Source organism: Hyperoodon ampullatus (genome assembly GCF_949752795.1).
Source record: "Hyperoodon ampullatus genome assembly, chromosome: 13".
NCBI lineage: Eukaryota > Metazoa > Chordata > Mammalia > Artiodactyla > Ziphiidae > Hyperoodon > Hyperoodon ampullatus.
The window spans coordinates 31,021,022-31,035,975 of NC_136926.1; the positions used below are offsets into that span (position 1 = coordinate 31,021,022).

At 46.0% G+C, this 14,954-nt stretch overlaps 1 protein-coding gene across 3 annotated transcripts in view; it reads right to left on the minus strand.

Moving 5' to 3' along the window:
- The window catches only part of RALBP1 (ralA binding protein 1), a 43,501-nt gene extending 37,028 nt beyond the window's left edge, over nt 1-6,473 (minus strand). For 2 of the 3 annotated variants that reach the window (XM_079718249.1, XM_079718247.1), the window contains exon 1: nt 5,871-5,980. The gene's annotated coding sequence lies outside the window, so the exon portion shown is untranslated. Of the gene's footprint in view, nt 1-5,870; nt 5,981-6,335 lie in introns of those variants that run through there. The other variant, XM_079718248.1, reaches the window with a different exon arrangement.
- Between the last annotated feature and the right edge of the window lie 8,481 nt (nt 6,474-14,954).

A 14,954-nucleotide genomic window follows, 5' to 3' on the forward strand; every position in this document is an offset into this window, starting at 1 on the left:
ACAGCCCACATTCCCAGCACAGGTTCAGCAGAACAAACCTCATTTGCAAACAAACTGAAATTATTATTCCAGGCTCCCTGGAAGACCTACCTGCTGAAAAGGCTTGCTTTATCTCACCTAAATGCTGCTAACTCAGAACCCCTCCAGGGTAAGGCCACTAGGGGGCTGGCAGAGGTTTTAGCTGCTACCACCTGAAGCATCAGGTAACAGCTGGGGCAAACACTACGACCAAAACCTTGAGAGGTGTTTTGGGGAACAATGACCTTGAACAGCTTCAACAAATTCCTGGAAATCTAGGAGAAACGTGTGCGCGCAGGGCTATGTACATGCTCAGAAGTTTTGCCAGACGAAGAATTCTTGGTTAGCAGTTTTTTTCTTTCAATACTTTGACTATGTCATCCCACTGCCTTCTGGCTTCTACCGTTTCTCATGAGAGGTCAGCTGATAATGATATTGAGAATCCCCTGTATGTGATGAGCCACTTCTCTCTTGCTACTTTAAAGATTCTCTCCTTGTCTTTGTCCTTAAACTAGTTGATTAAGATGTGTCTCCGGTGGATCTCATTGAGTTTATCCTACCAGAGAAAGCCCTCCACCCTCACCTCTGGATGACCTTGACCTCTGTACAAACAGGAAATGAAAGCTAAGACAGAGTTGTAAAGTGGTTGAGTACTGAAGGTACACCCCCAAGAGATGCACAGCACCCCTCTGAAAATATTGGGAGATGTTTTTGGTACTAAATGTTTAAGGAAATCTCTGTCCAATCATTAGCTGAAGCCTCTGTTCTGTTAGCTTACTGGTCAGCTAATGACTGGACATTAGCTGCCAAAAGAATAAAACAGGAATAAATGTAACCAAGGAGGTGAAAGACGCATACACTGCTAACTACAAAACACTGCTGAGAGAAATTAAAGTAGACCTAAATAAACCCCTTTTTAATGGATTGAAAGATTCAGTATCATTAAGACAACAATGTATTGCTGTAACTCAGTGATCTATAGCTTCACGGCAAAATTTCAACAGCCTTTTTTGCAGAAATGGAAATCTGATCCTCAGCTTAATATGGAATTGCAACAGGCCCTGAATAGCCACAAAAAAATAATGAAGGAGAACAAAGTTAGAAGACTCACACTTCCTGATTTCAAAAGGTACTACAAAACTAGCATAACCAAAGCAACCTGGCATTAGGATAAACATATAGACCTACACAGTCGATCTGAAGAGTCTAGAAATAAACCCAAACATCCTCGGTCCATTGATTTTCAACAAGGGTGTCAAGACTATTCAATGGGGAAAGAATGGTCACTTCAACAGATGGAAACGGGATAATTAGATTTCCTCACACAAAATATGGATCCAATCTCAGACCATATATAAAAATTCACTCAAGATGAATCAACATCTAAATATAAGAACTAAAACCTAAACTAAGGTTTTAGAACTAAGAACTAAATATAAGAATAAAACTCCTAGAAGAAAGCACAGTGTAAATCTTCAAGCCCTTGGATTTGGCAATGGATTCTTAGATAGGATACCAAAATCATGAGTAACAAAAGAAAAAATAAATTGTACTTCATCAAAATTGAAAACCTTTGCCTTGGGCATTAACAAGAAAGTAAAACTACCCAGAGAATGGAAGAAAATATTTGCATATCATATATACTGATAAGGGTCCAGCATCCAGAATATGTAAAGGAACATTTACAACTCAACAACAAGAAGATGAACAACCCAATGTTAAAACAGGCAAAGGACTTGAATAACTATTTCTCCAAAGAAGATATACAAATGGCCAATAAGCACATGAAAAGATATTCAACATCATCAGCCACCAGGGAAACTCAGATCAAACCCACAATGAGATACCAATTCACACCTACCAGTATAGCTAAAATTTTAAAAACCAGAAAATAACAAGTGTTGGTGAGGATATGGAGAAATCAGAGTCCTTACACTGGACAGTGAAATGGTGCAGCTGCTTTGGGAAACAGTTTGGCAGTTCCTCATACTGTTCAACATAAAAGTCACCACATGATCCGGCAATTCTACTCCTAGGTATATACCCAGGAACAATGAAAACATATTTCTACACGAAAACTTGCACATTCACACTAGGACTATTCATAATAGCCACAAAGTAAATAACAACTTAAATGTTCATCAGTTGATGAATAGATAAACAAAATGTGGTATGACCAGACAGTGGAATATTACTCAGCAATAAAAAGGAATGGAGTACTGACACCTGCTACAATATAGACGGACCTTGAAAACATGATGCTGAGTAAAGAAAGACGGTCACAAATGGTTACATATATGATTCCATGTACATGAAATATCCAGAATAGGCAAAACCACAGAAACAGAAAGTAGATTAGTGGTTGCTAGTGAGTGGAAGCAGGGGGAATGGTGAATGGCTGACAATGAAGAAGAGGGGTAATGAAAAGGTTCTAAAACTGCTCGTAGAGGTGGTTGCACAACTCTGAATACACGAAAAACCACTGAATTGTTGTGCACTTTAAAAGGATCAATTTTATGTTATATGAATATCTCAATAAAGCTGTCATAAGAAGAGCAGGCTCAAGTCTCTGCCAAGGTAAAACTCCCTTCTTAACCCTTTATTACCCTCTGCTAACACTTCTATTCTTCCCTTCACAGCTAAGATTTGTTTATTCTTGAAATAACCTACATTTGTTTTCTCCACTCCCTGACCTCCCATTAACTCAACTCAAACTTAGCTCCCTCCCCAAATGGTAGCATTAAGTAGGATGCTAAGAAACTGCTCTCATTTAGTTAGCAAATTCAACAGACTCCTAAAAATCCATGTTTCACTCGAGTTCTCAAAGCATTTGAAATATAGCTTCCTTTATTCTTATTTTTTCTGGAGAGGCAGTTGTGAAGTATAGCTTCCTTTTGAAATGATCCCATTTGGGCTTCTACAACATCTCCTCATGATTTCTCAGCATTTCTCAACACATAGGAATTTCCCTTTCCAGTTCTTCTTCTCTCTGGCTTCAAATGCTGTTGCTCTCCATGGCCTATTTCCAGGACCATGCTCCATCAGTAAACTCTTCCTATGCCGGGTTACCTAAATCAAAGGCTTCAGGAACCACCTATAACATAGCCTGATGACCCTCCTATCAAGACCTTTCTCTTGTGCTCCAAACCCACACACAAGCACTTCCACCTGGATGTTTTACAGGTAACTCCTACCCAGTGTATCCAAAAGCTAAAATACTGTTCCTCCCCAGATTTGCTCCTCTTCCTGAATTCCCTGTCTCAGCATACTCTACCGTTTGTTGTCTATTCAATCACCTAAGTTAAAATCCAAGTCATCTTATCCTACTATTTCTCTCTCACTCCCCAAATCCAAGTGTCACTGAACCCTATTAATTCTGCCTCCTAAATATTTGTGCTGTTAACTTATTCCTCTGCATCTCCACTGATCCTACCTTAGTTTCGGCCCTTACCTGTCACCTCAATTATTACAAAAACTCCTCACCAGTCTTCCTGCATCCTAATTGTTGTCCCTCCATCCCTTCTGAAATCTATACTCTACAATACCAGAATGATCTTTCTAAAATGAAAACCTTATCATGACTCTTTCCTGGTTAAAATCCATAAGCTCTCTTATTATCTATAGGAAAAGCCCTCGAGAATCCTCAGAACGGCACGAAGTACTTGAGGACTGATCTGTGCACCCTCATCGTATGCTACTTACCCTGTAAGCCCAATGCTACAGCTGCAGAGAACCACTTCCCGTTCTTGCGATGCTCTCTCTCCTCCTGTCCAACTTTCCCTTGGCCTTCCTTTCCTTTCCCAAGATTTCTGCCTCAGTCATGCCTAAACCTTCTTCGGGTTCAAGGACATAAAGTATAAAGCACCTAATACAATGCTTGACACACAGCAAGGAGTTACAATGAGTTGAGAGGCTTAGACCTCTTCTTCATCCTGACTCAGTGACTCTTGTCTGCTTCGAGGTTAGGCTGACTTACATCACCTGTCTACAAGACTACTCCTAATTTGGTCTCTGCCTACGTCCCCAGTTTCACGTCTTGCCACCACCCTCGGCCCTCGTCAGCCATACCTGCAGATCCTACAACTCACTCTGTTCGGACTCCCGCACTTTTCTCACACTGCTCCTCCCGCCTAAATGCCCATCCTTTCTAAGCCTGTATACTCACTGCTCTCATCCTCTCCCATATGCTTTTCCTGACCACTGTCCCTTGCTCAATCTCTCCTCCTCTTCCTTCAAGGCACAGACCACTGCCTCCTTTGTACACCCACTGCACTCCCCGTCCTTCCTCCGCTCAGAGCAACCTTAAAAACATATTGTACTTGTGGAAGTTCAAGTGAGAAAGTCTTACCACCCTGAAGGCAGGGGCACTGCCTCATCCATCTGTAAGTCTCCACAGTACCTGCTGCACAGAAATTACACTAAATGACCTGCATTTTCCCTTATTCCCTCTACATATACTAACCTAAGTTCCTATCAGAGATTTTCGTTCAAAAAAGAAAGAACATACTTTTGGGTTACATTCTGGGCCCAACCTCTCCTTGCCAAGCAAACACCTGTACAAATTAAAGTTAATATGCACTTTCTGATACCACTTCTGTTTTTTCTAAAGTAGAGGAGAAATGGTCCCTGGAAGATCTAAAATGAGAAAACTATTTTAAAGAGGCAGTAAATTATGTCGCATAGCTTCAAGATACTCTGTTTAAAGAATTATTTCCCAACGGTCACTGTTAAACTAGCCCACCTCGCTTACATCTACGGGTCACTTTGAAAAGTGGAAACCCTTCTCCTAACTTCCTTCCTACCTCCACTACTTGCCAATACAGTTTACAGCAATTACTCATTCTCAGGAAGATACTCAGAAAGGAATTATCAAGTCACCAAGATAATTCGGAAGGCAGAAAGTCAAGTTCCCTTTCTCATTCCCAGGCCCACTTATTCATTTAGAAGCGCTGCCTCCGTGGCCAGCAAACCACAGGTGGGCCTGTTCCTTATCATCGCTACTTGAATATTCTGTGAACTACCGCCCAGCATGATGGACTGCCTGCCACCCAAAGTGCTGCAGCGCGGGGACAAGCCCGCTCCACCCAACAGATCGTTTAGTGAAAGCTCTCCTAATGAGGCTCGTCGGTGTGTTAACTCAGCGTCCAAACGACGGTATTTGCACCTGCACGTTCAAAACCCCTCGAGTTAACATTTTAATTATTTTCAAGCATTCGATCAGGCCTTAGAGGAAAGATGCTCTGCTTGCTCAAGACGGAGGCTCTGGAGTCATGAATCCCCAAACCTGAAGCAGCATAAGGACTTCAAGTAAGGCTGAGATGTGGGATATCTGGCGAAACCTGTTTCACTCCCACAACGATAAACAAACACACACACGCACCCAGCTGACCTCCATAAGAGCCTTTGGGCGCCAGCCCGCTTGACAAGGAGTTGTGAAAAGAATTCCCAACTCGGCTCTGCCGGTGCCCTCGCAGCACCCAGGAGCCCCACCTCTTCCACGAGCCCTCCCTCCTCACCGGGCGCGCACCGGAGACCCGTCAGCATCCCGGCCGCGATTATGTAAAAGACCGAGTCCCTCTCCCCCGTCCGAGGCCCGGGGAGGGCCCGGCTCCCCACCCTCACCGCCCAGACCCAAGAGCCCCAGTCAGCGAGCGGGAGAAACGGGCAGGGCGGGCCGGAGCCGCGGACAAGCCACCAGAACCAGCCGCCCCCGCCAGCCACGCCCCCGCCCAGCCGCCCCGCGAGAGCCCGGCCCCGTAGCCGCTTGACAGACGCCACGGGAAGGCGCGCGGACGGCTTCGGACAGCGGGGCCCCGCCACGACCCCCGCCCTCCCCGCCGCCCGCCACTGACCTGCGCCGCCGCCGCGCGACCGCCTGCCGCCGCCACCGCCTCCTGCGCTGCGCCCCCGGCCGGCCTCGGGCGCCCCATTCCCACCCCGCCCCAGCCTCCGCCTGTTTACAATGATTGGGACAGAACCGGGCGAGCCGGCTCAGAGCGCACGCGCACTCCCTCCTCCCGCTGCACCCTGCTTCCCGGGTCCTCCTCTCGGCGCTGACGGCCGGGGATGTCCAGGGCCGGCGCCCTGTGCCCCCGCGCGGGGCACGCTGGGATGGGTAGTCCTCGGAAACCCAGCGCCCAGTCCGCAGGCGGCCCTCCGCCGGGAGCCGCACTACAACACCCAGGAAGCATGGCGCCTGCCCGGCCGAGGGGCCAACTGGGGAGACCCGGGAGCGCGCGAGAAAACGCGCCGCGCCAGAGCTCCGCCGGCGCCTGCGCAGTTCCTGGTGGTCGGGGGCCGGGAGGACGCGCGCTTACCCGCGCGAACTCCGTGAGGACGGTTGGGGGCAGAGCCGGCCGAGGTCCGGAGAAGGGCAGACGCTGTGTTGTCCACGCTCCGGGCAGCCTGTTCCCCAGCTACGGAGGCGCAGACCTTCTGCACCGCGGGCTTCAGCCCTAACCAGTTAAACCGGCCCGGAGGCCGGCCCAGCCGCCGCTGGGTGGGGCTCTCCCCGGCCCGGGCTGGGAGGGGAGTCTGGCTTGGGGTGGGGACTTTTGCTGGGGGTTTGGATGCAGGAAGCGCCGTGGGCTTCCGAGGAGAAATTTGTCTAGAACTCCGTATCGGGACTGGCCTCAGCATTCCTAAAATGGGTGTCGACGAGGACCTCCCTCGGTCCTTGCGGCGCAGCGGGGCCCCCACCATGTACCGAGGAGGTCCTGAATCAGAGCCGCCCTCTGCACGGTTAGCTTGCAGACAGAACTGGATCTAGAGTAAGATGGAAATGACCGCATTTCCTCCGGAAACCCTTCACAAAGGCTTCAAGAATTATCCTGCTAATTCATGGCTGGAAATCAGGGATCTTTTTACGTGTTCTTGTCTTATAAAGTTTGGCAGTTTTATTAGGAGGATGATAAGATTGGGGCTGGATGGGCCTTCCCAATCACTTCCATTCCTGCGTGCGATACTCTCTTTACAACTTCATTTCATGTTTAGACTGACCTCTACTCCATCCTGCCCTGTTCCTCCCAAAGCAGCCTGCGTCCAGTCTGACAATAGGTCTCTCCCTTGTACCCTGCATTTCTTAGTCAAGTTCAGCCCCCTCCGCCTAACATTCAAGAAGAGCCCACAATTAGATACCAATATGGTCTGTGTGTGGTAGCCATTGTTTTCTGACTTTTTGAAAAGCTTTCTTATTGCCCCTCTGGCAACAGAACGGTGTCCTCTCACCACTGGGATGGGCATGTTACCTTGCCAGGTACAATACTCTGCCTCTGGCAACAATGATTGGGCCAAGGGATGGGCACTGACCCATGTCGGGCACTATTGAGCCCTTGCTGGAAATTGCTACATGGACACAGAAAAGGGAGAGAGGATAGCGTCTTACTGTGGTAACTGCTGATGGCCATGTTATTCACAACGTAAAGAGGGCTTTCTGCAGCAGCAATGAATGAGGCCAAAACGGGAGTGTGGGGCTGGGGAAAGGAGGGGGAGAGAATCCGGGAGTTGGCAGCATGAAGACTGGCTTCAGCCTCAGAGGCCATGGTTTGTATAGCTCTTTTAAAGTGCTTTGAGGATGTGAACCTAGCTGGGTGAGCCAATGCAATTATTTATTATTTAGGGCTAATTTGTGTTGCCTAACACAAATTTGTTGGTTGCCTCCTGAGATTCATTCCTCCCATTTAAGCCATGCAGCATAATCGTTTCCTCTGGTGGCTGAGCCTTTCCAGGATGGTCCTGTAACCCAATCAGAACCAGTGAGACCCACCGAGACTTGGGTTGGGGCTTCTAGTAAACGGCAGCATCCTTGCTCTTCTGGTATGGTGTAAATTTATGAGGTCTGGAAAGGTGGCAACTGTTTTGCTCCTACAGGAAGAAAGCCTGAAGGGACAGGGTTTAGGAGAAAGGCACCAAAAGAGGCTGAAGATGAAGTCAGTACTGTCAAATGTGCACTAAGAAGAAGAACCTTAACGTTTGTTGCATCATTAGAGCTGCACTGTCAAACCTCACCTTTCTGACCTGTCCTGTAGACGATCCTATAGACTGTTTAGAATTGTGAGCCATAAATTTCCTGTATTGTTTAAACAAGTTTGTACTGGGGGGTTTTCTGTGTCTCAAAATTCTAAAAGTCATAAGTAACTCAGTTGGATTTCTTTTACTAAATGTTGAAAGGTGCTGACTAATATAGGTTCCTACTTAAAGAGAAACTGTAAAAAAGACTTTCAGCTCTGGTTATATGACACAGTCAACAATTCCTCTGCACACAAAGCAAGTATAAATAAAATTGGACAAAATTGTCAAACACAACCGATTGTTTCACGGCATTGGAAATCAAACACAATTTGAGAAACATCTATTCTTGAAAACTGCTAAAAATTCTAATAGGAACTGTAGATGTCTGTGAACTTCTTGCCTGAGGCTGCTTCTTTCCTGCCCTGTTGCCCCAGAACTATAGTTTTACTAGTGTAGTTTTAACTAGTGTAGGTGGGGCTAGCCAAGAAAACTAGTAGCTTTGCTGCTGGAGGGGGTGGACTCGATTTGTGGTGGGAGGTCAAACACCATGGCTTTGACAGCTGAAGGGAATATTATAATAGTGCATCTGCTATGGAAGACAGCATGGTGGTTCCTCAAAATATTAAACACAGAATTACCATTTGCTCCAGCAATTCCCCTTCTGAGTATATACTCAACTGAAATCAGAGACTCAAAGAGATATTTGTACATCCACGTTTATAGCAGCATTATTTGCAATAGCCTAAAGGTGGAAGCAACCCAAGTATCCATTGATGGATGATTGGGTAAATAAAACGTGCTATATACATACAATGCAATATTATATAGCCTTTTAAAAGAAAGAATTTCTAACACATGTAAAACAAATCATGAGAATAGAAGGAGAAAATGACAATTCAGTTGCAGTTGGAGATTTAAAATTCCTCTTAGCAATTGATAGAACAAGACAAAGTCAACAAGGGTATAGAAAACCTGAATTACACTAGCAACCAACTTGAAATATTTGACAACTATAGAAAACCATCCAACAACATCAGAATACACATTCTTTTCAAGCACAAATGAAACATTGTCCAGAACAGATCATGTGGTAGGCGACAAAACAAGTGTCTAAAAATTTTTAAAGGATTGAGAACATACAAAATGTCTCCTTCTACAATGGAATTAAATTAGACATCAATGACAGAAAGAAATCTGAGAAATCCCCAAATATTTGGAAATTAACACATTTTTAAATAACTGATGGGCCAAAGAAAAAATCACAGGGAAAATTAGAAAATATCTAAAACTGAATGAAAAGAAAAATGTCAGATTTAAGGGAGACAGCTAAAGCCGTGCTTAGAAGAAAATATCATTTTAAAAACTTACACTAGAAGGAAGACAATAATCTAAGCTTCCAACTTACATTCCCACAAAGCTTGCTCAAGAAGGTAGCAAAAGAGGAGTGAATCAAACCTAAATTAAGTAGAAGTAAGGAAATAGTAAAGATCAGAATAGAAATCAATGAGTTAAAAAAAAAGAAAATAGAGGGACTTTCCTGGTGGCACAGTGGTTAAGAATCCACCTGCCAGTGCAGGGTACACAGGTTCGAGCCCTGCTCCAGGAAGATCCCACATGCTGCAGAGCAACTAAGCCCATGTGCCACAACTACTGAGCCTCAATATTAAAGAAACAAGCAACCCAAACCAAAAATGGGCAGAAGACCTAAACAGACATTTCTCCAAAGAAGATATACAGGTTGCCAACAAACACATGAAAAGATGCTCAACATCACTAATCATTAGAGCAATGCAAATCAAAACCACAATGAGGTATCACCTCACGCCATCATCAAAAAACCTACAAACAATAAATGCTGGAGAGGGTGTGGAGAAAAGGGAACCCTCCTACACCATTGGTGGGAATGTAAATTGGTGCAGCCACTATGGAAAACAGTATGGAGGTTCCTTAAAAAACTAAAAATAGAGTTGCCATATGATCTACCAATCCCACTCCTGGGCATACATCTAGACAAAACTATAATTCAAAAAGATACATGCACCCCTATTTCACAGCAGCACTATTTACAATAGCCAAAACATGGAAACAACCTAAATGTCCATCAACAGATGAATGGATAAAGAAGATGGGGTATATATATACAGTGGAATACTACTCAGCCATAAAAAAGAATGAAATAATGCCATTTGCAGCTACATGAATGGACCTAGAGATTATCATACTAAGTAAATCAGAAGGTCAAATATCGGGACTTCCCTGGTGGCGCAGTGGTTAAGAATCTGCCTGCCAATGCAGGTGACACGGATTCAAGCCTTGGTCCAGGAAGATCCCACATGCCATGGAGCAACTAAGCCTGTGCACCACAACTACTGAGCCTGTGCTCTAGAGCCCGCGAGCCACAACTACTGAGCCTGCGCACCACAACTACTGAAGCCCGCGCGCCTAGAGCCTGTGCTCCGCAGCAAGAGAAGTCACCGCAATGAGCTCAAGCACCGCAATGAGAAGCTCAAGCACCGCAATGAAGAGTAGCCCCCGCTCACCGCAACTATCTTCTAACAGACTGAACCCCTGCAGCCCTCAGTTGGGAAGCACTGCCCTGCGGCAATGAATCTGGTTTGTTAAGTCGCTGCTGTGACGTCATCCAGGACTCAGCCAGGAGTGGGAGGTGCTCTAGAATTTTCAGGTCTCCCTCTTCCCCCAGTCAGTTCCTCCATCTCAGACTCCATGGGCTGAGCCAGTCACGTGGGTCCTTTGTTAGCCCCACGTGGGTGAGAATCTGGAAATACAATTTTACAATTTAAAAATGACGTCGGTATTTTTTGTCAAGAGAACTACACTTGGAGAAATCCCCTCTGCACTAACTTGAGGAAGATTCAGACCTCGAGTCTGCATTTCCTGCTCGTGGGTCTCCCCTGGTGTCTCAGCAGTTGTTAGAGCGATGAAAGCTGAGGTGCGGGGGTGGGGGGATGGGGGGAGCGGGCAGAGCTGCCCTGGAGAAGCTCCAAGCCAGAGGCGGGACCTCAGATGCACATCCGCTCCGGCCCTGCCTGACCCCACCCACATTCGTCCTGTTGTCCATTTTAGTAACTCACACCAGCTAATTAGGAAGGAGATTCTGTGCCGTTCTTATGAAAAACAAACCACCAGTTAGCATTACATTTGAGGTTGTTTGAAAGTTCTGTGATAGAAAAGGCCAACCGTGATCTTGGGACAATTAATTTTAAGACACGTGATTTCAAAGGCTATAATTATATTTCAAGAATATTGCTGATCACCAACATTTGAAATCTGCTTTTGTTCCTCCTTTCACAAAGATCATTTTGACATGTTTGCATCTGGGAATTTCTTTCTTGGCAACACTTGTAAAAGCGTTGAACTGGGTAAAACTGACATTCTAAACATTTTAAGTCTGGCTTTGATTCTTTCAGAAAAGAGAATAAGGAATAAAAGGGAAGGGAAGGCCATTTAACATCATTAAAACGTCGTCGAAGGTTTGACAGGTTTGTGCTATGGAAACCTAAAACAAAATGGAAGTAGTTTCAAAAGGATGAATTTGGGGATTTTCCACAACTTTCCCCACCTCCTTTGCAGAGATGTAGAAGCTGAGGCTAAGTGATATTAGGGGACCCCGTCCACCCCCAGGACACAGCCTAGTTAATAGCAATGCTCCTTCTGGACAGGTCACCACACAGGTCCAGTCCAGGTAGAAGGCCCTACCAGTCTCTCTGCAGATCATTTTCATCACCTGCCTCCTAATTCTAAATCATCACCATTTAGATCATCACCATCATCTAAATCATCATCATCAGCAACAGAAAGAGCACAAACAGCCACCTTCTAATTTTAAAAGTATGTTTGTTGGCGCAGTGGTTGAGAATCCGCCTGCCAATGCAGTGGACATGGGTTTGATCCCTGGTCCGGGAAGATCCCACATGCTGTGGAGCAACTAAGCCCGTGAGCCACGACTATGGAGACTGTGCTCTAGAACCCATGAGCCACAACTACTGAGCTTACGTGCCACAACTACTGAAGCCCGTGTGCCTAGAGCCCATGCTCCACAACAAGAGAATCCACCACAATGAGAAGCCCACGCAATGCAACGAAGAGTAGCCTCCACTCACTGCAACTAGAGAAAGCCCACACGCAGCAATGAAGACCCAACTCAGCCATAAATAAATAAATTAAATTAATTTATAAAAATAAATAAAGTATGTTTGTTAAAAAGAGTGAGATGGCTCTACATATGCTGACATGGAATACTGTAATGTATTCAGTGCAAAAAGCAAGCCACAGAGAAGTAAATTCAATATGAGTCCATTTGTTTTTTAAAAAAGATGTGTGTATATGCATGGTTTAAAAAAAATAAATGGAATCTCTCTCTCTCACACACACACACACACACACACACACACACACGTCAGCTGATAAAAACAACAGGCCCCAAATGGAGTCACTTATGCTAAGCCCCATGTCACCAAACCAAGACACACTTAATTAAAGGATTGACTCTCCCAGGAATGGAATCTTGATATATAAATAGACACTATACATTGTATGTTTACTCTTATTTTCAAAAAGAAAAAGTGAATAAAAATGATATAAAAAAAATCAGGGGGTCTTCCCTGGTGGTGCAGTGGTTGGGAGTCCGCCTGCCGATGCAGGGGACATGGGTTCGTGCTCCGGTCCGGGAAGATCCCACATGCCGCAGAGCGGCTAGGCCCCTGAGCCATGGCCGCTGAGCCTGTGCGTCCGGAGCCTGTGCTCCACAACGGGAGAGGCCACAACAGTGAGAGGCCCGTGTACCGCAAAAAAAAAAAAAAAAAAAAAAAAAAATCAATCGGGGGACTTCCCTGGTGGCGCAGTGGTTAAGAATCCGCCTGCCAATGCGGTGGACATGGGTTCGAGCCCTGGTCCGGGAAGATCCCACATGCCATGGAGCAACTAAGCCTGTGCGTCACAACTACTTAGCCTGCACTCTAGAGCCCGTGAGCCACAACTACTGAAGCCCGCACACCTAGAGCCCGTGCTCCGCAACCAGAAGCCACCACAATGAGAAGCCAGTGCATTGCAACGAACAGTAGCCACCGCTCGCTGCAACTAGAGAAAGCCCGCGCGCAGCAACAAAGACCCAACACAGCCAAAAATAAATAAATAAATAGATAGCTAGTGGGAAGCAGCCACATAGCACAGGGAGATCAGCTCGCTGCTTTGTGACCACCTAGAGGGGTGGGATAGGGAGGGTGGGAGGGAGACGCAAGAGGGAAGAGATATGGGAGCATATGTATATGTATGGCTGATTCACTTTGTTGTGGAGCAGAGACTAACACACCATTGTAGGGCAACTGTGCTCCAATGAAGATGTTAAAAAAAAAAAATGACCTATATGGGAAAAGAATCTGAAAAAGAGTGGATATATGTATATGTATAACTGATTCACTTTGTTGTACACCTGAAACTAACACAACATTGTAAATCAACTATACTCCAATATAAAATAAAAATAAAAATAAATTTATTTTAAAAAAAATCAGGAATGGCTTAGGTAGGTAGGTGTAGACCCCTGTCATCTGTCCCCTAAGGGAAAGTAATCAACCCACTTTCCCACCATGAATAACTTCCTTGTCCTGCTCCCTTCTGCCTCGAAAAGTCTCTCATTTTTTACAGCTCCTCGGAACTCCTTTGTATCTGCTAGATTCAGGAATCATTGAATAAAGCCAACAGATCTTTCAAATTTACTCAGATGCACTTTGGTTTTTAACCAAATCCATAGAGGACTTCGTGGAGGGTGGCTTCCTCCCTCTCTCCGTCCAGGGGAGCCCAGGCCCCAGGCTGCCCTCCGCTCTGTGAGGTCCTCCCTGAGCCCCCAGGGCTGCCCTGGGGCTGCCATGGAGCCGCCTGCAGGCCCAGTGAGGGGGGCCCCTGGGGATCTCCCCAGCCCACCACCCATGGGGGTGTAGGATGGACACGATCACAGGAGGCAGTTAGGCACAAATTCCCCTGAATTTGAAAAGGCTGATCCCAATGAGGGGGCCGTTCCCTGGGAGGGCCGTAGGTGCCCCCAACTTTGTCTAAGGGGACACCCCTCAGATGCTCCTCACCTGCCCCGAAGTTTCCATCTTCCGGCCCCTCCACTAGAACCGCACCCCCATTGCCCGCCTTCTCTGGACTGCCCCTCCACAGCTCAGCAGGGCTGAGGTCCCCCTTCTCTTCCTCCTGAGGGTCTACCGGACCCCTTTCCTTTGTAAAATCGCACCTCCTTCTCCACTCTAGGAAGTGCTCCAGAATCAAATTCTTTTGGGTTTTGTGATCTTGGTGAGTGAGGAGGGGGAAGGCAGGACCAGTTTTCCTAGGAGTGGAGGGGGTACTGGGGGTCCTGTCTGTCAAATGTACAAATACTCTGAGAGACTCGGGATGTGAGGAAGGGAGTGGGAGGGCGTAAGAGCGTGTGAAGGGCTTTCACTTTTCACTCCATGTGTTTCCATATTGTTGCTTTTTTTTTTTAACAACGAACATGAATTCGTGTTTCACTTGTGTAATTACAAAGATGAAACAGAGGTTCAGCCTGTCCTCGAGAGTGTGCCCTGTTGATCCTCTGGCATTGATTTTTCCAAGTTTGAGGAAAAACTTTTAAGTTTTAGGTACCACTGAGAGACTACACATTTTATCAAATCTAATTCTGTCACCACTTGAGCATTTTCAAGACTGCAATGATACTTGGTCTTCAGGAAGGGTTTCCCATAGAACATCAAACAAGGGCTCAATCGGAGCTTGCTTTTAAGGGGCTAATCTGACCCTCAGCAGAGCACCTGGTCAGCCTGTATCCCAAGTTATGTTGGTTTCTTGGTCCATTTTGGTGACTGTCTTTTTCAAGGTATGATTCATTGCTGCAGTCTTTCCCGTAAACTGAGGTATCCAGGAAGCACGAG